Source organism: Eubalaena glacialis, chromosome 5 (genome assembly GCF_028564815.1).
Source record: "Eubalaena glacialis isolate mEubGla1 chromosome 5, mEubGla1.1.hap2.+ XY, whole genome shotgun sequence".
NCBI lineage: Eukaryota > Metazoa > Chordata > Mammalia > Artiodactyla > Balaenidae > Eubalaena > Eubalaena glacialis.
Window position 1 is genome coordinate 138,371,632 of NC_083720.1, and position 27,560 is coordinate 138,399,191.

The window sequence follows — 27,560 nt, forward strand, 5'->3', positions numbered from 1 at the left end:
TTTGCTTGTCTGTAAAGCTTTTGGTTTCTCTGTCAAAGGATCCTCTGTCAAGGATCTCTGAATGAGATCCTTACTGGGTAGAGTATTCTTGGTTGTAGGTTTATCCCTTTCATCACTGCAAATATATCATGCTATTCCTTTCTCGTCTGCAGCGTTTCTGCTGAGAAATCAGTTGATAACTTTATGGCAGTTCCTATGTATGTCATCTGTTACTTTTAATAATTTGTTTTTCTTTAATTTTTGTCAAATTCATTACTATGTGACTCAGTGTGTTCCTCCTTGGGTTTATTCTGCCTGGGACTCTGCACTTCCTGGACCTGGGTGACTGTTTCCTCTCCCATGTTAGGTTAGTTTTCAGCTATTATCTCTTCAAATCTTTTCTCAGGTGCTTTCTCTCTTCTTCTCCTTCTGGGGACCCCTATAATGTTAATGCTGGTGCATTTAATGTTGTCCTAGAAGTCTCTTAGACTGTACTCATTTCTTTTCATTATTTTTTCTTTATTCTGTTCTGTGGTAGTGATTTCCACCTTCTGTCTTCTAGCTCACTTATTCGTTCTTCTGCTTCATTTATTCTGCTATTTATTCCTTCTAGTATATTTTTCATTTATTATATTGTTCATCTCTGTTTGTTCTTTAGATCTTCTAGCTATTTATTAAACATTTCTTGTATCTCTCGGTCTGTGCCTCCTTTTTCCATGATCATGGATTGTCTTTACTATCATTGCTGTGAATTCTTTTTCTGGTAGATTGCCTATCTGTCTGAACTTAACTTCACATAGTTGTTCTTCTGGGGTTTTATCTTGTTCTTTAGTCTGGGACATATTCCTCTGCCATTTCATTTTGTCTAAGTTTCTGTCATTGCAGTTTCTGTTCTGCAGGCCACAGGGTTTAGTTCTTTTTGCTTCTGCTGTCTCCCCCCTGTTGGATGAGGCCATTCTAAGAGGCTTCTGCAGGCTTCCTTGCAGGTGGAGCTGTGTCTTGACCCACTGAGGGGCAGGGCCTTCTACTCCACCATCTTTTCTCCACCTCCTGAGCTTGTAGCATTCCCTGTAACACTCATATCATTCCTGTTAATAATCCACAAGATGCAATATGGCTTCCACCTTGTGCCGGTTCTCTATATAGTTTAAATTTAATCATGGAGTGTGGGGTAGATTTTGAGAACTTCTTATGGCATTTCTATAGTACATAGCATTTTGCAATTTGTACCATTTATAGTCTGTTGTATTTTGATGATGGTAAGGTGGTCATGCTAAGTGTACTCTGATGTATATTCAGAATAATAGCTTTGTCTCTAAATTATATGGTTGATAAAATCTCTGAACCTACAATGCATACCATCAGGACTTTAGCAAATTAGCATTATTTTTATTCATTTTCCTTTTTGATTCTTTTTTTTAAAAAAAAACACCTTTATTGGAGTATAATTGCTGTACAATGGTGTGTCAGTTTCTGCTTATAACAAAGTGAATCATTTATACATATACATGTGTCCCCATATCTCTTCCCTCTTACATCTCCCTCCCTCGCATCCTCCCTGTCCCACTCCTCTAGGTGGTCACAAAGCACCGAGCTGATCTCTCTGTGCTATGCGGCTGCTTCCCACTAGCTATTTTACGTTTGGTAGTGTATATATGTCCATTCCACTCTCACTTTGTCCCAGCTTACCCTTCCCCCTCCCCGTATCCTGAAGTCCATTCTCTAGTAGGTCTGCATCTTTATTCCTGTCTTGCCCCTAGGTTCTTCTGACCTTTTTTTTTTTTTAGATTCCATATATATGTGTTAGCATACAGTATTTGTTTTTCTCTTTCTGACTTACTTCACTCTGTATGACAGTCTCTAGGTCCATCCACCTCACTACAAATAAATCAGTTTCATTCCTTTTTATGGCTGAGTAATATTCCATTGTATATATGTGCAACATCTTCTTTATCCATTCATCTGTTGATGGACACTTAGGTTGCTTCCATGTCCTGGCTATTGTAAAGAGAGCTGCAATGAACATTTTGGTACATGACTCTTTTTGAAGTATGGTTTTCTCTGGGGATATGCCCAGTAGTGGGATTGCTGGGTCATATGGTAGTTCTATTTTTAGTTTTTTAAAGAACCTCCATACTGTTCTCCATAGTGGCTGTATCCAATGTACATTCCCACCAACAGTGCAAGAGGGTTCCCTTTTCTCCACACCCTCTCTAGCACTTACTGTTCATAGATTTTTTGGTGATGGCCATTCTGACCAGTGTGAGATGATACCTCACTGTAGTTTTGATTTGCATTTCTCTAATGATTAATGATGTTGAGAATTCTTTCATGTGTTTGTTGGCAATCTGTATATCTTCTTTGGAGAAATGTCTATTTAGATCTTCTGCCCATTTTTGGATTGGGTTGTTTCTGCTTTTGGTATTGAGCTGCATGAGTTGATTGTAAATTTTGGAGATTAATCCTTTATCAGTTGCTTCATTTGCAAATATTTTCTCCCATTCTGAGACTTGTCTTTTCGTCTTTTTTATGGTTTCCTTTGCTGTGCAAAAGCTTTTAAGTTTCATTAGGTCCCATTTGTTTATTATTGTTTTTATTTCCATTTCTCTAGGAGGTGGGTCAAAAAGGATCTTGCTGTGATTTATGTCACAGAGGGTTCTGCCTATGTTTTCCTCTAAGAGTTTGATGGTGTCTGGCCTTACATTTAGGTCTCTAATCCATTTTGAGTTTATTTTTGTGTATGGTGTTAGGGAGTGTTCTAATTTCATTCTTTTACATGTAGCTGTCCAGTTTCCCCAGCACCACTTATTGAAGAGGCTGTCTTTTCTCCACTGTATATTCTTGCCTCCTTTGTCAAAGATAAGGTGACCATATGTGCAGGGGTTTATCTCTGGGCTTTCTATCCTGTTCCATTGATCTATATTTCTGTTTTTGTGCCAGTACCATACTGTCTTGATTACTATAGCTTTGTAGTATAGTCTGAAGTCAGGGAGCCTGATTCCTCCAGCTCCATTTTTCTTTCTCAAGATTGCTTTGGCTATTCAGGGTCTTTTGTGTTTCCATACAAATTGTGAAATTTCTTGTTCTAGTTCTGTGATAAATGCCAGTGGTAGTTTGATAGGGATTGCGTTGAATCTGTAGATTGCTTTGGGCAGTGGAGTCATTTTCACAATGTTGATTCTTCCAATCCAAGAACATGGTATATCTCTCCACCTATTTGTATCATCTTTAATTTCTTTCATCAGTGTCTTATAATTTTCTGCATACAGGTGTTTTGTCACCTTAGGTAGGTTTATTCCTAGGTATTTAATTCTTTTTGTTGCAATGGTAAATGGGAGTGTTTTCTTAATTTCACTTTCAGATTTTTCATCATTAGTGTGTAGGAATGCAAGAGATTTCTGTGCCTTAATTTTGTATCCTGCTACTTTACCAAGTTCATTGACTAGCTCTAGTAGTTTTCTGGTAGTATCTTTACGATTCTCTTTCTATAGTATCATGTCATCTGCAAACAGTGACAGCTTTACTCCTTCTTTTCCAATTTGGGTTCCTTTTATTTCTTTTGCTTCTCTGATTGCTGTAGCTAAAACTTCCGAAACTATGTTGAATAATAGTGGTGATAGTGGGCAACCTTGTCTTGTTCCTGATCTTAGTGGAAATGGTTTCAGTTTTTCACCATTGAGGACAATGTTGGCTGTGGGTTTGTCATGTATGGCCTTTATTATGTTGAGGAAAGTTCCCTCTATGCCTACTTTCTGGAGGGTTTTTATCATAAACGGGTGTTTAATTTTGTTGAAAGCTTTCTCTGCATCTATTGAGATGATCATATGGTTTTTATCCTTCAATTTGTTAATATGGTGTATCACATTGATTGATTTGCATATACTGAAGAATCCTTGCATTCCTGGGATAAACCCCACTTGATAATGGTATATGATCCTTTTAATGTGCTGTTGGATTCTGTTTGCTAGTATTTTGTTGAGGATTTTTGCATCTATGTTCATCAGTGATATTGGCCTGTAGTTTTCTTTCTTTGTGACATCTTTGTCTGCTTTTGGCATGAGAGTGATGGTGGCCTCGTAGAATGTGTTTGGGAATGTTCCTCCCTCTGCTATATTTTGGAAGAATTTGAGAAGGATAGCTGTTAGCTCTTCTCTAAATGTTTGATAGAATTCGCCTGTGATGCCATCTGGTGCTGGGCTTTTGTTTTTGTTGGAAGATTTTTAATCACAGTTTCAATATCAGTACTTGTGATTGGTCTGTTCATATTTTCTATTTCTTCCTGGTTCAGTCTTGGAAAGTTGTGCATCTCTAAGAATTTGTCCATTTCTTCCAGGTTGTCCATTTTATTGGCATATAGTTGCTTGTAGTAATCTCTCATGACCCTTTGTATTTCTGCAGTGTCAGTTGTTACTTCTCCTTTTTCATTTCTAATTCTATTGATTTGAGTCTTCTCCCTTTTTTTCTTGATAAGTCTGGCTAATGGATTATCAATTTTGTTTATCTTCTCGAAGAACCAGGTTTTAGTTTTATTGATCTTTGCTATTGTTTCCTTCATTTCTTTTTCATTTATTTCTGATCTGATCTTTATGATTTCTTTCCTTCTGCTAACTTTGGGTTTTTTTAGTTCTTCTTTCTCTAATTGTTTTAGGTGTAAGGTTAGGTTGTTTATTTGAGAAGTTTCTTGTTTCTTAAGGTAGCCTTGTATAGCTATAAACTTCCGTCTTTGAACTGTTTTTCCTGCATCCCATAGGTTTTGAGTCGTTGTGTTTTCAATGTCATTTGTTTCTAGGTATTTCTTGATTTCCTCTTTGGTTTCTTCAGTGATCTCTTGGTTATTAAGTAGTGTGTTGTTTGGCCTCCATTTACATTTAAGGTAATTATCAATATGTATGTTCCTATCACCATTTTCTTAATTGTTTTGGGTTTGTTATTGTAGGTGTTTTCCTTCTCTTGTGTCTCCTGCCTAGAGAAGTTCCTTTAGCATTTGTTGTCAAGCTGGTTTGGTGGTGCTGAATTCTCTTAGCTTTTGCTTGTCTGTAAAGTTTTTAATTTCTCCATCATCAAATCTGAATGAGATCCTTGCTGGGTAGAGTAATCTTGGTTGTAGGTTTTTCTCTTTCATCACTTTAAATATGTCCTGCCATTCCCTTCTGGCTTGCAGTGTTTCTGCTGAAACATCAGCTGTTAACCTTATGGGGAGTCCCTTGTATGTTATCTGTTGTTTTTCCCTTGCTGCTTTTAATTTTTTTTTTTTGTATTTAATTTTTGATAGTTTGATTAATATGTGTCTTGGCGTGTTTCTCCTTGGATTTATCCTGTATGGGACTCTCTGTGCTTCCTGGACTTGATTAACTATAATTTCCTTTCCCACTTTAGGGAAGTTTTCACCTGTAATCTCTTCAAATATTTTCTCAGTCCCTTTCTTTTTCTCTTCTTCTTCTGGGACCCCTATAATTCGAATGTTGGTGTGTTTAATGTTGTTGCAGAGGTCTCTGAGACTGTCCTTAATTCTTTTCATTCTTTTTTCTTTATTCTGCTCTGCAGTGCTTATTTCCACTATTTTATCATCTTTCAGGTCAGATATCCATTCTTTTGCCTCAGTTATTCTGCTATTGATCCCTTCTAAAGAATTTTTAGTTTCATTTATTGTGTTGTTCATCTATGTTTGTTTGCTCTTTAGTTCTTCTAGGTCCTTGTTAAACGTTTCTTGTATTTTCTCCATTCTATTTCCAAGAGTTTCGATCATCTTTACTATCATTATTCTGAATTCTTTTTCAGGTAGACTACCTATTTCCTCTTCATTTGTCAGGTCTGGTGGGTTTTTGCCTTGCTCCTTCATCTGCTGTGTGTTTCTCTGTCTTCTCATTTTGCTTAACTTACTGTGTTTGTGGTCTTCTTTTTGCAGGCTGCAGGCTCATAGTTCCCGTTGTTTTTGGTGTCTGTCCCCAGTGGCTAAGGTTGGTTCAGTGGGTTGTGTAGGCTTCCTGGTGGAGGGTAGTGTCTGTGTTCTGGTGGATGAGGCTGGAACTTGTCTTTCTGATGGGCAGGACCACGTCTGGTGGTGTGTTTTGGGTTGTCTGTGACCTTATGATTTTAGGCAGCCTCTGTGCTAATGGATGGGGTTGTCTTCCTGTCTTGCTAGTTGTTTGGCATAGGGTGTCCTGCACTGTAGCTTGCTCGTCGTTGAGTGGAGCTGGGTCTTGGCATTGAGAGGAGCTGGGTCTTGGCGTTGAGATGGAGATCTCTGGGAAATTTTTGCTGTTTGATATTACGTGGAGCTGGGAGATCTCTTGTGGACCAGTGTCCTGAACTTGGCTCTCCCACCTCAGTGGCACAGCCCTGATGCCTGGCTGGAGTACGAAGAGCCTGTCCTCCACATGGCTCAGAATAAAAGGGAGAGAAAAAAGAAAGAATGAAGAAGATAAAATAAAGTTATTAAAATAAAAAATAATTAAGAAAAAAAATTTTTTTAAGTAATTAGAAACAAAAAAAAAAAACCGGGCACACAGAACCCTAGGACAAATGGTAAAAGCAAAGCTATACAGACAAAATCACACACAGAAGCATACACATACACACTCACAAAAAGAGAAAAAGGGAATAAAACATATATATCTTTGCTCCCAAAGTCCACCTCCTCAATTTGGGATGATTCGTTGTCTATTCAGGTATTCCATAGATGCAGCATACATCAAGTTGACTCTGGATATGTAATCTGCTGCTCCTGAGGCTGCTGGGAGAAATTTCCCTTTCTATTCTTTTCTTGCACAGCTCCCAGGTTTCAGCTTTGGATTTGGAGCCGCCTCTGCGTGTAGGTCACCTGAAGGCATCTGTTCTTTGCTCAGACAGGACGGGGTTAAAGGAGCAGCCAATTTGGGGGCCATGGCTCACTCTGGCCAGGGGGAGGGAGGGGTACGGATGTGGGGCAAGCCTTCAGCGGCAGAGGCTGACATGACCTTGCACTAGCCTGAGGCGCACAGTGTGTTCTCCCGGGGAAGTTGTCCCTGGATCACGGGACCCTGGCAGTGGCGGGCTGTACAGGCTCCTGGGAGGGGAGGTGGGGATAGTGAACTGTGCTTGCACACAGGCTTCTTGGTGGTGGCAGCAGCAGCCTTAGCGTCCCATGCCCGTCTCTGGGGTCCGCGCTGATAGCCGCGGCTCACGCCCGTCTCTGGAGCTCCTTTAAGTGACGCTCTTAATCCCCTCTCCTCGTGCACCAGGAAACAAAGAGGCAAGAAAAAGTCTCTTGTCTCTTCGGCAGCTCCAGACATTTTCCCGGACTCCCTCCCGGCTAGCTGTGGCGCACTAGCCCCCTTCAGGCTGTGTTCACGCCGCCAACCCCAGTCCTCTCCCTGGGATCCGACCGAAGCCCGAGCCTCAGCTCCTAGCCCCCGCCCGCCCCGGCAGGTGAGCAGACAAGCCTCTCGCGCTGGTGAGTGCTGGTCGGCACCGATCCTCTGTGCAGGAATCTCTCTGCTTTGCCCTCCACACCCCTGTGGCTGCACTCTCCTCCGTGGCTCCGAAGCTTCCCCCCTCTGCCACCTGCCGTCTCTACCCGCGAAGGGGCTTCTAGTGTGTGGAAACCTTTCCTCCTTCACAGCTCCTTCCCAGAGGTGCAGGTCCCATCCCTATTCTTTTGTCGCTGTTTTTTCTTTTTTCTTTTGCTCTACCCAGGTACGTGGGGAGTTTCTTGCCTTTTGGGAGGTCTGAGGTCTTCTGCCAGCGTTCAGTAGGTGTTTTGTAGGAGTTGTTCCACATGTAGATGTATTTCTGATGTATTTGTGGGGAGGAAGGTGCTCTCCGCGTCTTACTCTTCCACCATCTTGAAGCTCCCCCTCCTGTTTGATTCTTGTTTAAATAATCATTTTCTAACCCACACACAACACATTCTTCTATATATATCCTATTAATAGTTTCAAAGTACTTGCTTTTATATTTAGTTATTTAAGCAATCTAATATTTGTGTGAGTATATTTTTATGTTGTTGTAGGAATTTAAATACTTTTAATGTAGATAAATAATTTTTTATTATTCATCCTCCAATTGTTTATAGTGCCTTGTCTTTCATATACCAAGTTCCATACATTTCTGACTTGGTTTCTGGGCTCCATTTTGTGCTTACCATTAGTATCCTTGTCAGTCAATCCAATAAATTAGTGAATTTAATTAGTATAGAGATCTAGTATGGCAAATTATACCTTACTCATTTTGTTGCAGTTATCTTGTTATCATATCTGTGAGTTATTAGGTAATAATAATAATAATATCATACTTAAATATCTTAGTAGAAGAGTAAACCTAATCTTAAAGTTATTAAATTTTACTAAAATTAAACTATACAAAATAAGTACAAAAATAATGAAAAGTGACATTTTTTTACAAACATTAGTTTGTTAATTTGGAGACTATGTTAAAATACTTTAGTAGGACTCAGGCCAAAGTGGGATGCAAGATAAAAACAAATCCTCTGTTGCTAATTGACAGTCAGTGAGATTATCATGAGAAAATTATAGTAATCTTCTACTATAAACTTTCCAATTCATATTTCATGTTCATGTCATTTTAATCTACCTGTAGCAAAACTCAACTAGATCACTGTAAAAAGTAAAATTTTCACCTACTCCAAAGTTGCATTTCATGATCCTAATATACTTTTTTTCAAACATTATTTACTATTAGCTCATTTCATATTCATAAATTTTAGCTTAAGGAAACCTCTTCTTACATTCACCACACTACTTGATCCAATATCCCACTGTGTTTATTTACTTATTATGTTTACTCTTCTTTGAGTTTACTTATTCATCTCTACATTTATAGAATCAATTTATGTTTCAATGCCCAGATTAAATGTTGACTTACCTGTCACTCCAAAGCACAGTGACCTCTTCCTTTGAGTATGTTTATCTTTACCCTCTATAACATAAACAAATTAATTTCTATCTTATATTATTATTAGTTATGTGATAGCTCCATCTCTTTTAATAGACTGTCTATTCTTATAAGCCATACCTGTGTCTGGTTCACCTTTATTTACTCAAAGTGTCTGTTCTTATCATATAGTACATGATTTACATTCTGTTGGATTAATGTAAACTACAGATTTGTTAAAAGGATACAGAGAAAGAATAATAAATAATGACAATAAGTTAAGGAGGAGGTTGTGAACACTAAAAAAGAGAAGACAAACAGAATCATAAAGAGCATTTGATGTTTGAGGATAGATTAAAATACTACAAAAATTTTGTTATAGATTTTTCTAGGAAGATAATGGTAGGTAAATCCCTAGAACTGATGGTATCTACCCAAGCAATTAGTAATTCAGAGCTGTATGTGGGAAACTGTTGTACAAAATAAGTTGTCAGTATAAATGACCCATGTGTCAGAGAACAAATATGACTCATATAAGTAAATGGAAAATAGACAATTTATATAAAAATTAAATAATAACAAAGACAAAACAACAACAGTTAATAATTATTAAGGGCTAACACACACATGTAGACTCACAGTCACATTCAGAGATACAGCCAATGAACAACTATGGAAGACTCTAGTTACTGTTCATAGCCCAGGAACAGGGATCTTAATTGTCATAAATTGTTTCCTGATGATATAGGCTTATGTGCTGCTTTGATTTAAGAAAGCAATAAATCATGGACATCACTATGACATATACTGAAAATAAAACAAAATAAATTGGTTAACTGTCATAGTGGTATTGAGCCTTCATTTTACCTAACTTTCTAGTCAAATTTAACAGACTAGATCATGACTGCTGGGATATCATACTTTCTTTGGTTTACTCCTGTCTTACTGGCTGCTTCTTTTAGATCTCTCTCCTATACTAATTCCTCTCATCAACCTGATTTCATATATTGGAGTGCCAGTGATACATTTACTGGACCTTTTCCCTTTTCTCACTAAACTACACTACAAATCTATACCACCTATCTGCTGATATTTCCCAAATTATATCTCTAACCTGGCTCTAGTTCTCTTCCCAAAACTCCACAATATTTACCCAACTGCCTATTTGATATCTTCATTTGGAGATGTCACTTGAAATAGTGCCAGGTGTCTACTAGGTGACCAATAAATATTTACCAAATCAAGAAATTAAAAGAATGATACTTACAACCAAGTAGAGTTTACTCCTGGAATGAAAGAATGGCTCAACATTAGAAAATATTTTAATGTAATTAAATGCATCAACAAATTAAAGAATAAAAGCAATATAACTATTTTAAAATATGCTAAAAAATTTTTTTCAAAATTCAGGAAGCTTTTCCAATAAAAAAGCTGAATTAAAATAGGATTTGATACTACATTAAAATAATTTTAAAACTATGTATAAAATCCTGATAGTAAGCATAATATTATATATTAAAATATTAGTCTTATTCCCATTAAAACTGGGATGAAGACAGTGATACCAACCATCATTCAACTTTGTTCCAGAGGCTCTAAATAATGCAATATAAAAAAAAGAAATAAAATCAAATATTAAAAAGAGATGCAGATGACATGAATGTATGGCAAAATGAAAACAAGAAACAGTATTAAAATTATTTGGAGACTATTGCAAAGTGACTAGAACAAGTATATATTGAAAAAAATTCTTTAAAGTTAAAATAACAAATTAGGAAATTTTTATTACACACACACACAAAGACACTATAATATCTGAAATAAAAAGAAGTATATCGGAATAAAATTGTAAAATTTTGCTGCATGATACAAACCAAAACCTGCACATATATGAGAAAACATGCTACAGACCTGTATAGGAAAACTGAACATCATGAAAATATTTAAAAGATTATATAGTTAATGCAATATATTTATTTATACATTCATTGATTCAACAAATGTTTATTGAATTTAATATCCACTATGTCCCTGACACTAGGAATACAGGGATGAGCAAGATGGCTATGATTCAGCCTCCTACAGCTTACATTCAAATGGTAGATACAAATAGACATATAAACAAATATTTTTTAAGGTAATTATAAATGGTACAAACAAAAATAAAGTAAGGGCATAGGCATGAGCCTGATGGTGGTGGTGGCATTGGTCTTTAAAAGATAGGTGGTCAGGGACAGTCTCTGTGAAGGGGACATTTCAGGAGAGACAACTGAACAGTGAGGGGTCATTACAGGAACAATATGAGAGAAACATCTTCTACTTAGAGGCATCAACAAATGCAAAAGCCCTGAGGCCAGAGTGATTTTGGTATGTTTGGGAAGGGCAAAACAATTAACAGTTGTCTGGAGCAGAAGGGGAATGTGGTAGAAGATGAATTGGGATGAGTAGTTAAAAAAAGAAAAGACTACTGTAGGACCCATACACACATACCCATGTATATTATATCTGCATTGTATTATATTTAAGCATTTCAATATATTTTTTAATACATTGTATTTAAAAGGTGAATACTCTTAGTAGGCAAAAAAAAAAAGTTCTTAAAAAACATAATGTACCAGAGCAGCAAAGATGGTGGAATAGAAAGACCCTGTGCTCACCTCCTCTCATGAGCAGACCAAAATCACAACTATCTGCAGAACAACCGTTGATGAAAAAGACTGGAACCTACCAGGAAAGATTTTCTACAACTAAACACATAAAGAATGAACCACAACAACATGGGTAGGAGGGATGGACTCCCAATATAATCAAATCCCATATACCTCAGGTGGGTGACCCACAAACTGGAGAATAGTTATATTGCATGTAATATAATTACATGAGTGAAAGTTCTGAGCCCCACATCAGGCTCCCCAGCCCAGCAGTCAGGCACCAGGAAGACAAACATCCAGAGCATTTGGCTTTGAAGGCCAGCAGGGCTTGATTGCAGGGGACCCACAGGACTGTAGGAATTAGAGACTTCACTCTTAAAGGGAGCACACAGAATCTCATGCACACTGGGACCCAGGGCAAAAGCAGTAATGTAATAGCAGCCTGGGCCAGACCTACCTGCAGGTCTTGGAGTGTCTCCTAGGGAGGTCGGGGGGTGGCTGTGGCTCACCCTGGGGACACAGACAATAGTGTCAGACATATTTGCAAACATTCAACCATGTGGACTCTGCTGCTGGAGGCTGCCATCTTGGCCCATTAGTGCCAAGACCTGGCCCCACCCTACAGACTCTAGACAGCAGTGCTGGAATGCCTCAGGCCAAACAACTAACTGGGCAGGGACACAGCCCAACCCATCAGCAGACAGGCTGCCTAAAGACTTCCTGAGCCCACAGGGACCTCTAGACATGTCTTTAGACACAGCCCTGCCCACCAGAGGGTGAAGATCCAGCTTTACCAATCAGTGGGCAGGCACTGGCCCTTTCTGCCAGAAAGCCTGCACTAGCCTCTAGACCAGCCTCACCTATGATGGGGTAGACACCAGAAGTAAGAAAACTACAATCCCATGGCCTGCAGACAGAGTCTGCCAACAGTTGGCCAGACCCTATTCAGGGAACAGCTGGGCCCTGGCCATGCCCACTAGCAGGTCAACAGAACCTTTGGGACACCCCAGACCCCATACCAACTGTCAGGAACCGCCCCCTCCCAAGGATCTGAAACTAGCTCTGGGATCCCTGGGCCCTGCAGCCAGACTCCAGGAAACAGCTCTGCCTGCCAGTGGTCTGGCACTAACCCCAGGATCTGGTTTCACCTGCCAGTGGGTGGGCAACAGCTCCAGAGCCTCTGGAACCCTGACTGCACCCACCAGTGAGCCAGCTCTAGCCATGGGGCCCCCTAGGGTTCTGCAACCAGCCACCTGGTGACCAGGCTAAACAATAGCAACATACACACAAGGCAGGTCCTGGCAACCAACCAGACTAGGGGCCAAATAAGCCTACCAGACCACCCTATGTAGTCAGCCCACCACAACAGAAGGACCCATGCAGCCTTCTTAGAGGGAACCCCTAGAGCATATAGGTTGGGTGATGAGAGGGGAGTGTACTACTGGGATGCATAGGACATCTCCTACAGAAGGCCACTTCTCCAAGGTTGAGAAATGTAAATAACCTACCACATACATAAAAATACCAATAGCAACTTGAGACAAAGTTAACAGATGAAGAATACAATAACTAAAGTAAAAAATCAATATTGAAGGAATCAATATTAGACTAAGTGATACATTAGAACCTATCAGTGAGCTGGAAGACAGAGTAGTGGAAACCACTGTTCCTGAAAAGAAAAAAGAAAAAGAAAAAATGAAAAGAAATTAGGACAGTTTAAGAGACTTCTGGGACAACCACAAGCACACTAATATTTGCTTATAGAGGTCCCAGAAAGAGAAGAGAGAAAGAAAGGGCCTCAGAAAATATTTGAAGCGATAATAGCTGAAAAACTCCCTAACTTGGTAAAGGAAACAGTCACCCCAGTCCAGGAAGTGCAGAGAATCCCAATAGGATTAACCCAAATAGGAATACACCAAGATACATCATAATCAAAATGACAAAAATTAAAGATAAAGAGAGAATATTAAAAGCAGCAAGGGAAAAGCAACAAATAACATACGAGGGAACTTCCATAAGGCTATCCGCTGGTATTTGTCAGCAGAAACTCTGCAGGCAAGAATAGAGTGGCACGATATATTTATACTGATGAAAGGGAAAAACCTACAACCAAGAATACTCAGAATACTCAAGAATACTGAGAGCCCAACAAGGCTCTCATTCAGATTAGATGGAGAAATCAAAAGATTTACAGACATGCAAAAGCTAAAAGAATTCAGCACCACCAAACCAGCTTTACAACAACTGTTAAAGGAACTTCTCTAGGTGAAAAAGGAAAGGCCACAATAAGAAATAAGAAAATTATGAAATGAAAAAGCTCACCAGTCAAGGCAAAGATATACTAAAGGTAGGAAATCATCTACACAGAAAGCTAGTAGGGAGGTTAAAAGACAAATTAAAAATCATCTGTATCCACAAGGAGTTAAGGGATATACAAAACAGTTAGATGTAAAATATGACATCAAAAACAGTAATCCTGAGGGGAGGAGAGCACAAATGCAGGGTAGTTAAAACACATTTGAAATTAAGAGATCAGCAACTTAGAACAATCACATATACATAGAGAATGCTATACAAAAATGTCGTGGTATCCACAAACCAAAAATCTATAATAGATATACACACAAAAAAGAAAAAGAAATCCAAACAACACTAAAAACAGCCATCAAATCACAAAAGAGTAGAACAAAAGAACAAAGGGGAAAAAAAGACCTACAAACTATCCAAAACAATAAACAAAATGGCAGTAAAAACCTACATATCCATAATTACCTTAAGTGTATATGGACTAAATGCTCCAAACAAAAGAAACAGAGCCTGAATGGATACAAAAACAAGACCCATATATATGCTGCCTACAAGCAACTCACTTCAGATCTAGAGACATATACAGATATAAAGTGAGGGAACAGAAAACAAGGTATTCCATGCAAATGGAAATCAAAAGAAAGCCAGAGTAGCAAAACTCGTATCAGATAAAATAGACTTTAAAATGAAAACTGTTGCAAGGAACAAAGAAGGACACTACATAATAGTTAAGGAATCAATCCAAGAAGAAGATATAACAATTGTAAATATATATGCAACCAACAAAGGAGTACCTCAATATATAAGGCAAATGTTAGCAGACATAAGAGGAGAAATCAACAGTAACACAGTAATAGTAAGGGACTTTAACACCCCACTTACGTCAATGGACAGATCATCCAGACAGAAAATCAATAAGGAAACACAGGCCTTAAATAACACATTAGATCAAATGGACTTAATTGATATATATAAAGCAGTCCATCTGAAAGACACAGAATACACATTCTTTACAAGTGCACGTGGAGCATTCTCCAGGATAGATTACATGCTAGGCCACAATACAAGCCTCAGCATGCTTAAGAAAACTGGAATCATATCAAGCACCTTTTCTGACCATGATGCTATGAGACTAGAAGTTAACTACAAGGAAAAAAACTGCAAAAACACAAACACATGTAGGCTAAGTAATATGCTATTAAACGACCAATGGATCACTGAAGAAATCAAATAGGAACTCAAAAAATATCTAGAGACAAATGAAAATGAAAACATGATGATCCAAAACTTATGGGACACAGAAAAAAAAAAAACAGTTCTAAGAGGGAAGTATATAGCAATACAAGCTTACCTCAGGAAACAATAAAAATCTCAAATAAACAACCTAACCTTTCACCTAACACATTGATAGAAAGAACAAACAAAACCCACAGTTAGTAGAAGAAAAGAAATTAGAAAGATCAGAGCAGAAATAAATGAAATAGAAACTAAAAAATAGAGATGATCAATGAAACTAAAAGCTGGTTCTTTGAAACCATAAAATTGATAAACCTTTAGCCAGACTGATCAAGAAAAAAAGGAGAGGGTCCAAATAAAATCAGAAATGAAAAAGAACTTACAACTGACACCACAGAAATACAAAGGATCATAAGAGACTACTAAAAGCAACTACATGCCAATAAAAGGACAACCTGGAAGAAATGGACAAATTCTTAGAAAGGTAAAATCTCCCAAGACTGAACCAGGAAAATATAGAAAATATGAAAAAAACAATTACAAGTACTGAAATTGAATCTGTGATTTTAAAAAACTCCCAACAAACAAAAGACCAGGACCAGATGGTTTCACAGGTGAATACTATCAAACATTTAGTGAAGAGTTAACACCTATACTCCTGAAAATATTCCAAAAATTTGCACAGGAAGGAGCACTTCCCAACTCATTCTATGAGGCCACCATCACCCTGATACCAAAAGCAGACAAAGATACCAAAAACAAAGAATATTACAGGTCAGTATCACTGATGAACATAGATATAAAAATCCTCAACAAAATACTAGCAAACCAAATCCAACAATACATTAAAAGTATCATACATCATGATCAAGTGGGATGTATCCCAGGGATGCTAGGATTTTTCAATATCTGCAAATAAATCAGTGTGATACACCACATTAACAAATTGAAGAATAAAAAATATATGTTCATCTCAATAGATTCAGAAAAACTTTTGATAAAATTCAACATCCATTCCAGATAAAAACTCTCCAGAAAGTGGGCATAGAAGGACCATACCTCAACATAAAATAAAGGCTATATATGACAAACCCACAGCTAACATCACACTCAACAGTGAAAAGCTGAAAGCATTCCCTTTAAGATCAAGAACCAAGACAAGGTTGCCTACACTTGCCACTTTTATTCAACATATTTTTGGAAGTCCAAGTCACAGCAATAAGAGAGGAAAGAGAAATAAAAGGAATCCAAATTGGAAAAGAAGTAGTAAAATTGTCAGTTTTTCAGATGACATGGTATTATACATAGAAAATCCTAAAGACACTACCAGAAAACTACTAAAGCTCATCAATGAATTTGGTAAAGTTGCAGGATACTAAATTAATATACAGAAATCTCTTGCATTTCTATACACTAACTACAAAAGATGAGAAAGAGAAATTGAGGAAACAATCCCATTTACCACTGAATCAAAAAGAATAAAATACCTAGGAATAAACCTACCTAAGGAAGCAAAAGTCCTTCACTCTGAAAACTGTAAGACGCTGATGAAAGAAAGTGAAGATGACACAAACAGATGGAAAGATATACTGTGTTCTTGGATTGGAAGAATCAATACTGTCAAAATTACCATACTACCCAAGGCAATCTATAGATTCAATACAATTCCTATGAAATTACCAATGGCATTGTTCACAGAACTAGAACAAAAAAATTTTTAATTTGTGTGAAAACACAAAAGACTCTGAATTGCCAAAACAATTTTGTGAAAGAAGAACAGAGCTGAAGGAATCAGGCTCCCTGACTCTATACTACACTACAAAGCTACACTAATAAAAATGGTATGGTACTGGCATAAAAACAGACACATAGATCAATGGAACAGGATAGAAAGCCCAGAAATAAACCCACACACTTATGGTCAATTAATCTATGTCAAAAGAAGCAAGAATATACAATGAGGAAAAGACAGTTTCTTTAATACGTGGTGCTCGGAAAACTGGACAGCCACATGTAAAAGAATGAAATTAGAACATTCTCTAACAGCATATTCAAAAATAAATTCAAAATGGATTAAAGACCTAAATGTAAGACCAGATACTATAAAACTCCTAAATGAAAACGTAGGAAGAACACTCTGCAGTCTGACATAAATCACAGCAATATTTTGCGGGAATCCATCTCCTAAAGTAATGGAAATAAAAGCAAAAATAAACAAATGGGACCTAATTAAAGTGAAAAGCTTTTGCACAGCAAAGGAAACAATCAACAAAATGAAAAGATAACGTACAGAATGGTAGAAAACATTTGCAAACAATGCAACTGACAAGGGCTTAATTTCCAAAATATACAAACATCTCATATAGTTCAATACCAAAAAAACAAGCAACCCAATCAAAAAATGGGCAGATAACCTAAATAGACATTTCTCCAAAGAAGACATACAGATGACCAAAAGGCATATGAAAAGATGCTCCACATTGCTAATTATTAGAGAACGGTAAATAAAAACTACAATGAGGTAGCACCTCACACTGGTCGAATGGCCATCATCAAAAAGTCTACAAATAGTAAATGCTGCAGAGTATGTAGAGAAAAGGGAAATCTTCTACAATGTTGGTGGCAATAGAAATTGGTGAAGCCATTATGGAGAACAGTATGGAAGTTACTTTAAAAACTAAAAATAGAGTTACCATATGATCCAGCAATCCCACTCCTGGGCATGTATCCAGAAAAGATGAAAACTCTAATTCGAAAAGATACATGCACCCCAGTATTCATAGCAGCACTACTTACAATATCCAAGACATGGAAGCAACATAAGTGTCCACTGACAAATGAATGGATAAGGAATAACTGGTACATATACAATGGAATATTACTCAGCCATAAAAAGAATGAAATATGCCATTTGCACCTACATGGATGGACCTACAGATTATTATACTAAGTGAAGTAAGTCAGACAGAGAAAGACAAAACCATATGAGATCACTTCTATGTGAAATCTAAAAAAAAAATGATACAAAATAACTTATCTAAAAAGAAATAGACTCACTAATATAGAAAATCAACTTATGGTTACCAATGGGGGAAGGGAGAAGAGGGGTAAATTAGAAGTTTGGGATTAACAGATACACACTACTATATATAAAATAGGTAAACAAGGGCCTCCTGTATGGCAGAGGGAACTATATTCAATATCTTGTTATAACCTATAATGGAAAAGAATCTGAAAAAGAATATATTTAAATATCTGAATCACTTTGCTGTATACCTGAAACTAACACAACATTATAAATCAACAATACTTCAATAAAAAACCATAATATAAAAGGAAAAAAATATGTGAGATTCACTGTGGAGGAAGGGCAAATGACCAATAAACATAATAAGATATTCAAATTCTTTAACAGAGAAATATGAATCAAAACAATGGGCTAGTATTTTCGCAAAATATTTGGCATAAGTGAGAAACAATAAAAACATCTAGTGTTACAACATTTTTGGAAAAACAGTATTTATTTGCCCCACCAAAATCTAGTTTTAGAAAATATCCTAAAAAAAAATTATATATAAGGATTTATTTCTAAAGATGGTTATTCAATATTTTTGTAGGCAGCACACTCAAAACAATCCTCATGCCTATCTACAGCAATATTTGAATAAATGATAGTAGTGTGTCTATACTAAGAATATGCTAAAAGAGAAAATGAATAAATAGATTGAGAGTGAATTAATGCTGTATTAATTGACTTGTAGAGATATCCATAATACATTATTAAGTAAATAAGCAATTAAAGAATTGTTATATAATGCCATATATTTATATGAGATAAATCTATATATGCATAATTTCTTTCAGCAAAGAGAAAAGTATGGATGGATCCATATGAAAAGGTTGTTACCTGTTGGTTGAGGGTTAGTTGTTTATTACCTTTAAAAAATACAACTTATTCAAAGAATTCAGTAAAATAAAAAGGAACATAATGATATTAATTGAAGCTTTTCTTTGAAAGTCAAAAAGTCTTCTGGTCCACTGGTGAGGCTTTCTCCTCTTCTTTAAACATCTTCCATGTTTCTGGTGTACCAAAGGGTGGGGTAGTAGGAAAAGTTTGTCCTACATGCAATCAATATGAAAGTATATTGAAGAAAATTTTAAAACAGTAAGCAAACCCACTAAAAGTCAGTTAGATTTTTATTATCATTATGAGCTGGCAATTCTAAACAATATCAGTGATATTGCCTCTCCCTGCCAGAGGGTCCACTATCACCCCCACAACAAACAACCATTTTTCCATGTTCCACCTTTAGTTAAGAAACTAAACTAATATAATGTTACATGGCAGTTATATCTCAATAGAAAAAGAAATGTTTGTCTGGGTAACTAATTTACTAACCTGTAGCTTCTATCATATCTCAATTTTAGAAAACTTTTCTCTACTTAATCCTTTGCTATTAACAAAGAATGTGTGTGTGTGTGTGCCTGTGTGTGTTTGTGTGTTTTTGAATGTACATATTGAATGGTTTTTGGGTATGTGTGTGTATATATATATACATATATATGTATATTTGTGTGTATATACATATTCTGGGGGTGGCATTTAGTAACTATTATGAACAACATTTTTCTTTAGTTAAATCTACTTTCATCACAATAGAAATATATATTCACAAAAAAGGAAATATCCTTAAGAGGGTTAATAGAATCTCCAATTCCATCTCAAAAGGACAACCAATGTCAACCTCTTGGGGTGTATCATTCCATAAGCAGATATTTGTTCCTTCTGATCTTTTTAGACTAAACATAAACAAATTCAACCATTTCAAAATTCAGTTACATGGTTTTCTAAATGTTCTTAAATATGCATTATCCTGTGTTGTGCTATTTATCAAATTATGTAACTTGACTTCATATGTATTCCAAATAGCTTGAGTTTTATAAAGTACTATATGCACTCAATATAAACATAAATATTCTCAAATACACCATTTTGAAATTTTGTATGATGTATATTTTATGCATATCTAATTTGAGAGTTCAAAGGAAGAAAGAAATCCTTTTATTTACCATTTAGATCTGCTTGCCTTATAAACGTTGGTTTTGCATTATATGTGAAACTGAAGAACTAATAGTGCTTAGATAAATCAATAAACACTCAGAAAATGTTTTCTTCAAATTCGAGTGGTATTCTCTTTCTTTACAATATTAAACCTTAAGTGTTATGAACCTCTTCTTGGAATACTAGTTTTCATTTTTTCCCCAACAGTGAAACACTGTCTTAAAATGGCTTTTTAAATAAGAAGCCAAATAAGATAAACAGATACAATTGCAGTTGTTGTGGGGAATGGTTGGGTGGCTACCCTGACCTGCTACTCCTTTTCTCCCTAAAGCCCACATCCAAGAGAGTCCCTGAGGCACTTTCTCAAAATCTCTATGGGTCTCCTGGGCAGTATTTTAGTATTTTACTATGGATGAAATGTATGCCATATGAAGGAATCACTTCAATGACTTCTATAATTCTGAAGAATATTTGAGAAACACTGAAATAATAGGAATAGCATAATATTATTTTAATAATATGAATATTACTGTTTTCTTTTATTGTTCCAACTGGAGACTGTGGTCAGGAGACACCTGTGGTCAGGAAACACTCAGACAAAGGAGACTAAAGTTTAAACTATGTGATAATCAATATATTCTACATGATACAATAGTGTATAAAATTCTATAAAGATGCATTTTGTATCATAAATCATGTATTTTAAGAATTACATTTCATAATGTACACTGAAAAATACTATCATATATATATATAAAACATATCAAATTCTCCTTTGCAAAATAATGAAAATTTTCCACATTATAAATCACAGAATATTTAGTGAAAAACTAACAGCACATATCAGCAAAGCAAATGTGCCTCAGATCTCAATCAGCTGTTTTAGAATCACATAGCTCCCATTAAGAGAGTTCATCCACAATGTTTCCCTAATCTCATTGCCTCCATATTTTATTTTATTGTTAATTACCTATATTTCTGAGGGAGAAGACTTGAATCCAAATCACAAAATAATTGTCTCAATTACTTTCATTTTATTTTATAAAATGAAAACATGTATTGTATAAGCTGAAAGCTCCCATAATCATAGCTTATTAAATATAGTGGTTCTAATAGAATCCAGTATTATAGTAGGGTAGGTTTTACTACATGTTAATTTCTGTTTCTTTATATACTCATAGCTCCCAGAAAGGAGAATATTTTGAGCATGCCTCATTAATTGTCTATTGGTTTGGTTACTGGTCCTTTAAATTCTGTCTGATCATTCCCTCACAATGCCCCGACCAGCACATAAAAAGTAAGCAAGGAATAACAAAACCTTTTCTGGGCACTTGCACTCCTTCTTGCCTTCCTGACTTCCTGACAAAGAGATTTCTGTCTCAGTATTTTAGCTTGTGTACTTCTGTATCTGTGTCTTTATGTGGCATTTCTTCAGTCTTCCTTTTTGACTCTTTAAGCTTGGTCTTTCTATTTGGTTTTGCCTGTGTCTCTCTCTCTCTCTCTTTTTTTTTTTTTTGTCTTTGTAATCATGGGTCAGAAACAACTAATTTTATCCCTCCCATACTGTAAGTGCTAGACTGAAATGTGAAGCTGCCTACTACCTTCATTGTCTCAGCTCTCCCTCAGACATATCAGACTCCAGATGTCCAGAACTAAACCTAATATCTTTCTGCCTGATTCTGCTCTCCCACTGTACCCTCTCTAATGGTGAGTTATAGCAACATCCTACCAGTTATTTTTGAGTCTTTCCTCTATATCACTGCTGTATCTAATTGGACAACCCATCCACTGTTTCCAATGAATCCCCAACTTTCTCTTCTAGATGTTATTATAGAGTAGCTTGATTCAATAATACATCATTTCAGGTTTTATTTCATCTTTATTCAAAAAGAAGACAAAAATGACCATAGTAATTCCAAATCGAAATTCAGAATGAACTGTTTTTACTATAACATATTAACATGCATTTAAAAAATTATAAACATTATTGCATTGTTATTATAGAAAACTGAGCACTCTGTGAAGCCAATAAACAGGTGGATTTTTAATAGTACTACCTGAATATCATGATTATGTATTTTTGCCTGATTTTTAAAAAATGTTTCTTGCCATGTGGGAGTATTTCCAATCTTTGTTTTTCTGACCCATGTTTTCTAGAAAAGTGGCAGCTCGTTTAATGGTCTGACCAAAATACCACAAAGTTTTGAATGTACTAAACTGGTTGTATGTGTTTTTTGTTTGAGTTCTGCTGTAGATTTTGTTTTTGAGTGGAAAGAGAAGTTAGATGGTAGAGAGAAGGGAGTTTACAATTTTTTAGTTATGTGAGAAATCTGAAAGTAGCTTGACTAAATAAAATACATTTCTCAAATATCTTTTTCTTCATTTTCTAGTTCCACTGCATAGGCCAGACTACCACAAGGCTATCTGACACATGAAAGAACTTTCTCTGCCTAAGGGGAAGGAAATGGGATTCAAGTGAACCAGGAGGGAGTTGATTTGCTACTCTACAGTGTTTATACGGCAGAGGAAGAAATTTAGTAGTTTAGAGATCAGGTTTATAATGACCACCTCCAGAGAAACTGAACTATTTTTTTTGTTGTTGTTACCACTTTTAAGTATCTCTTCTTCTAAAAAGCTCAAAGCCTCCAGACAGAACTTTATGTAGAAGTGCACATTATATATTTAGGAATTTGAGAAAGAAAATGGTGTAAAGCATGGAAGGAGAGAAGACTGACGAGGGACTCCGATTCTACATGACATCAATGATAGCAACCTATCCAATTAAGTTCTCATTTCCAGAGAGCACAGAGGTCACTGGAGGTTTTCTTTTTTCCTGATGGTCCATCAGAAAAGAAAAGATAGTGCTCACCCTTCATTAATTAAAACAAAACAAAACAAACTTAGTTGGACATGAATATGAATTTTAAAATCCAAAGAAATCACTTTTTTTTATTGCTTTCAAATATTAATCAGATTGAATACACAAGTTTTTCACTATCACAGATTTTTAAAGAAATCATTAAATGAGGAAAAAAGTTCAACAGAAATAGTTTATGCACTAATTTATTAGAATCATAAACATTTATTTCTTTTAGCTTTCATTGTTTATACAAGACATTGATGATAGGCTGTTAAAGTATAACTTAATCACAGGATTTAGCTTTAAGAGGATATATACTAAAATAATTTAAATATGCTAGTGTGTCTTTTTCCTATCACCTTACTTTCTTCTTTTAGAGGTAATATAATGCTTATACTCTACAGTCTACAGTTTTCCAGATAGATGCCTTACCAAGTAAAGAATCCATTCTTACTGTAGTATACAGAGTTCTATCTTTTAAAAAAATGGCAAAGCAGTTTCAATAACTCCATCAGCCACATTCTTATTTAAATCATAGGATGACTTTTATTTAGTGTCCAGTTCCTGGCAGTGTTCCTTGATCACAATCTAATTATTTTGCATTTGTCTTCTCTGAGTTTGCATTTATCTCCTGAACCCAGTCACCAAAACGGTCTAAATTTTTTAACCTATTTACCAGCTTTCACTTTTTTTCTCTCCATTTTTAATATAATTTGTTAACAGACTAGTCTCCTTTCAGTAGGTTTTAAAAATTATTATTAATATGCTTTGTGATTCATATTACCTAAATACTGTATGACTGTAAAATGAATTCTTGAACGTGTTATACATGTAATTTATTTTAAAGTTGAAAATTTCTTTTGGTGAATCATCATCTGGTGATTCTGTTCTACTTTTGTCATTAGTAAATTAACAATGATACTTTTGGAATCTTTTTCTGTATAAATAAAAGAAATAGATTAATTATAGTAATATATAATTAAGAATTTGCTTTTATCCAATTTAAAATATTTAGTGTTCTTTTAATCCTATACTTTTTAACATTTTAATTTAAAAAATTCTTTTTAGAGGTGCCATGAAAACCAAAAATGGGTATTTTGGAAGATTTTGAATATATTCAGGGAATCTGGCTTCTAACTTCCATCTGTAATAATGTCAAAGCACTGTCTGGTTAAAACTCCCCCATAAGATGGGGTTAAATTCAGTGGCTATGCAATTCTCATGACCTTTTTCAGATACTGGAGATAACTTAGTCATTTTCCATTTCTCAGCTATAATATTTCTTTTGAATATTGTGAACTTTTAAAAAATGTCACTAAAATGTTAACTATTTTTTTTTCTTCACACATTTGTGGATTTTGACTATACTAACATGGGTGTGAAAAAGCCTATTGCAAATATCTTTAACAAACTCTGTATTTCTCAACTTATAGATAATCCTGTTTCACACTTCAATGCATGATTTATGGCATTGAATAATCTATGATCTAGTCTTCTGAAAGGACATGGAAAAACATCTCCGGTTTCCTTTTTTATTCATTTTTATTTGTTTAAAGTAACTCATTTTTTACTCTTAATATTTTTACTATGTTGTTCATATACTTTTTGGATGATTTTGTTAAACTCTAGGAGGGTGTGAATAATGTAACCATAAAATGGAAGAACCCCACAAAAGACAAATGTGATAAACTTATCCATCAAAAAGTAAAAACTTGTATGAAAAATAAACACATTTAAAATCTTCAGAAAGAAATAAAAAATATTATTATTATCAAATACTACAGATAGCTAACAGATGTGGATCATTTACTATGTGCCCACTTCTCTTCTAAGAATGAAACTTCTCTTCTCTTCATTCCTCTCAGTGGAAAATGAAACCAATCACCTATTCCCACTCACAAAACTATTAAGAGGCAGTGGTTGGTTCTAAATCTAGAAAAGTATAGCTTGAGAGAACATGCCCTTAACCTCTCCACTAAGAGTTTAAAAAAATATAAAATTATTTCCATTATGAGTGAAGGAATTCAGAACATGCCACCCTAAAATAAGCCACTCTGGTGTACTGACTATTCTGAGTTAAAGGTACTTGGAAAATGGCAAATACAAAAAAGAAAAGAAAATAACACTCCAACTTTCCAAGCAGGAGGTGAAATTTCCATGTGAAATATGTCCTCCCTATATCAGAAGAAAAGTAACGTTCTTATCATTAAGGATGAGAAGCTGGGACTAAGAGAATTCTGTACAAGTAGACCTTGTTAAAATAATTCTTATCTCCCTTTAGCCTCTCCACATAGGTTAGTTACTTTTCCACAATTGCCTCTCTTTTTTCAACCTAATATAAAAGCCTGTAGATCTTGCCATTTTCTTTTTTCACTTCTTATGAAGGCTCCCATGTCATGTAAAATTGTATTAAATAAACTTGCATGATTCTTTCCTGTTGATCTGTCTTAAGCCAATTTAATTCTAAGGCCCAGTTTAAAAGAACTGTAGTTGGGTAAAGGTAGAATTTAGACTCCCCTGTACTAGTAACCAAAGAAAAATCATTAAAAGAACTAGATGACAATACATGTCAATCAAGTTATCAAAAACTTTTTCTTCAAAAAGATACACAATGACAATAAAAATCTGATGAAAAAGACGACAGTATGAATCAGGCCTCTTAAAAAATTCAAAATATGATTCCCTCTGGCTAAGTAATTCTATGTCTGATCATTTATCTTAAAAGTGAAAAACTGAAAACAGTACAAATTATATATATTAAGTAAGTGTAGAAGTAAAATATGACACAACAACACAGTGGCATATTATGTAGCCCTAAAATATGTTTTTGAAAAGTTTGAAGAGCCTAGGGGAAATCCTGATATTGTATAAATAGTGTAACCACTGCTGCTTAACACAAAAACAAGCAAGCAGCAAGGGGCAACAATAATGAATCCCATAAAGGAATACGTAGAACAATGATTAGGAAACATCCAAATATTTTAAAACTAAACTGATGTAGAAGATGAATCCCAACTTCTGTCAATTACATTTCAGAATGGTTGTATAAACTCCTGAAAGTTTACAGGCTCTCCGACCTTGGTGCTGGATGTTGGGTGTGGCTGGGTATTGAGTAGGAGAAATCTAAGCCATAGGCCTCCCATTAATCATAGGTGTGGGTCTACTTTCTATTACCTTTTGGTATGATAATAAATAGATATAAAGAATTATTTAAAAGCTCCAGAATCTTGTAAAAGCAAATACAACACTTCTTTGTAGGATTATTTTCAGTACTGAACAGATTTTTCTTTCCTAACTCCTAAAAATGAGCTAACAATGAAACATTACAAACCACTATCAGGAAGAATAAGCACATGTAAATAAAAGGAGAATTAGCACACTCAAAAACAATATATAATAAAACAATGTGATGAGACTTTAAAAATACATATGATGAGACTATAAAGTACATATGATTAAACGAAAGATTTAATAGAAACCAGAATGAAAAATCTGGGAAACAGAAACACCAAGATTTTAAAGATTTCTAAAATACTCACAGACTTCTGATTTCAGCTCTAACATATGTAGAGCATGGAAATCATCACTCTTGTCTTCACAACAAGAAAAGTCTGGACAGAAGTGAAAATCAATGACTTTTCTTAGACCCGTCTGAAAACTGAAGTTGCTGGGACAACTACTGCTCTGAAATCTGAAGAGACAGGCACATCCTGAGAGACACAGAGACTGAGGTCTACTGACCCGGAGCAGAAGCCGCTTGAGCCGTAAACTGGTAGGAATACTTACTAGAAAAGTTCGACAGACGGCGAGAGGCTGAGTGTGGACGAGTCTAAGAATGAGAAAATCATGGCGGCTGCAGGCTTAAGGGGGTCCCCTCTCCGATTGCTTCACCACTAGGTTCTTCTGGTGAGGACGAGAAAGATCCCCTTAGAAACCCAGCAAGCAGCATAACTACCACAGTGCAACAAGCCCAGAGCCTTCTCCATAATAAAAGGTCTACTCTCCAGGGGGAAGGACTCTTCCTGAGGTAATTCTGAAAGTTTATACCAGCTGAAGAAAACTGAGGCACAGAAAAAATAGTTGACTTTTTTTTTTAAAGAGTGCATATTTTAAGAGGGCTATAATTATTGGAGTGGACATAAATGTGAGCTTTTTGGCTATTGATATATGCCTACATGATAATGCATTTACATTCCTTGCAAATATTCTGTGAAATAATTCAGTTCACCCACTATTTATCATTACTATTATATAGTGACACATACCAGGCATAGTGACAGGGCAAATAAGCATATAAAAAAATATGCTCAACATTATTTATCATTAGGAAATGCAAACTGAAAAAGCCATAAGATCCTACCACAAACCTATTAAAATTACTAAAATCCAAACAACGGAGAATACAAATTGCTGGTGAGGATGTGGAACTATAGGGACAGGAACAAAATTCATTCTTGGTGGGAATGCAAAATAGTACTGCTACTTTGGAAGATAATTTGACAGTTTCTTACAAAGCTATACAGTCTTACCATACAATCCAGCAATCATGTTTCTAGGTGTTTACCCAACTGATTTGAAACTAATGCCACACAAA

At 35.7% G+C, this 27,560-nt stretch overlaps 1 long non-coding RNA gene across 1 annotated transcript in view; it reads right to left on the reverse strand.

Moving 5' to 3' along the window:
• LOC133092404 (uncharacterized) overlaps positions 1-27,560 on the reverse strand; it is a 106,473-nt gene that overhangs the window by 11,494 nt on the left and 67,419 nt on the right. The window contains exon 2 of the long non-coding RNA XR_009701050.1: positions 10,118-10,136. This is a non-coding gene — a long non-coding RNA (uncharacterized LOC133092404). The remainder of the gene's footprint in view (positions 1-10,117; positions 10,137-27,560) is intronic.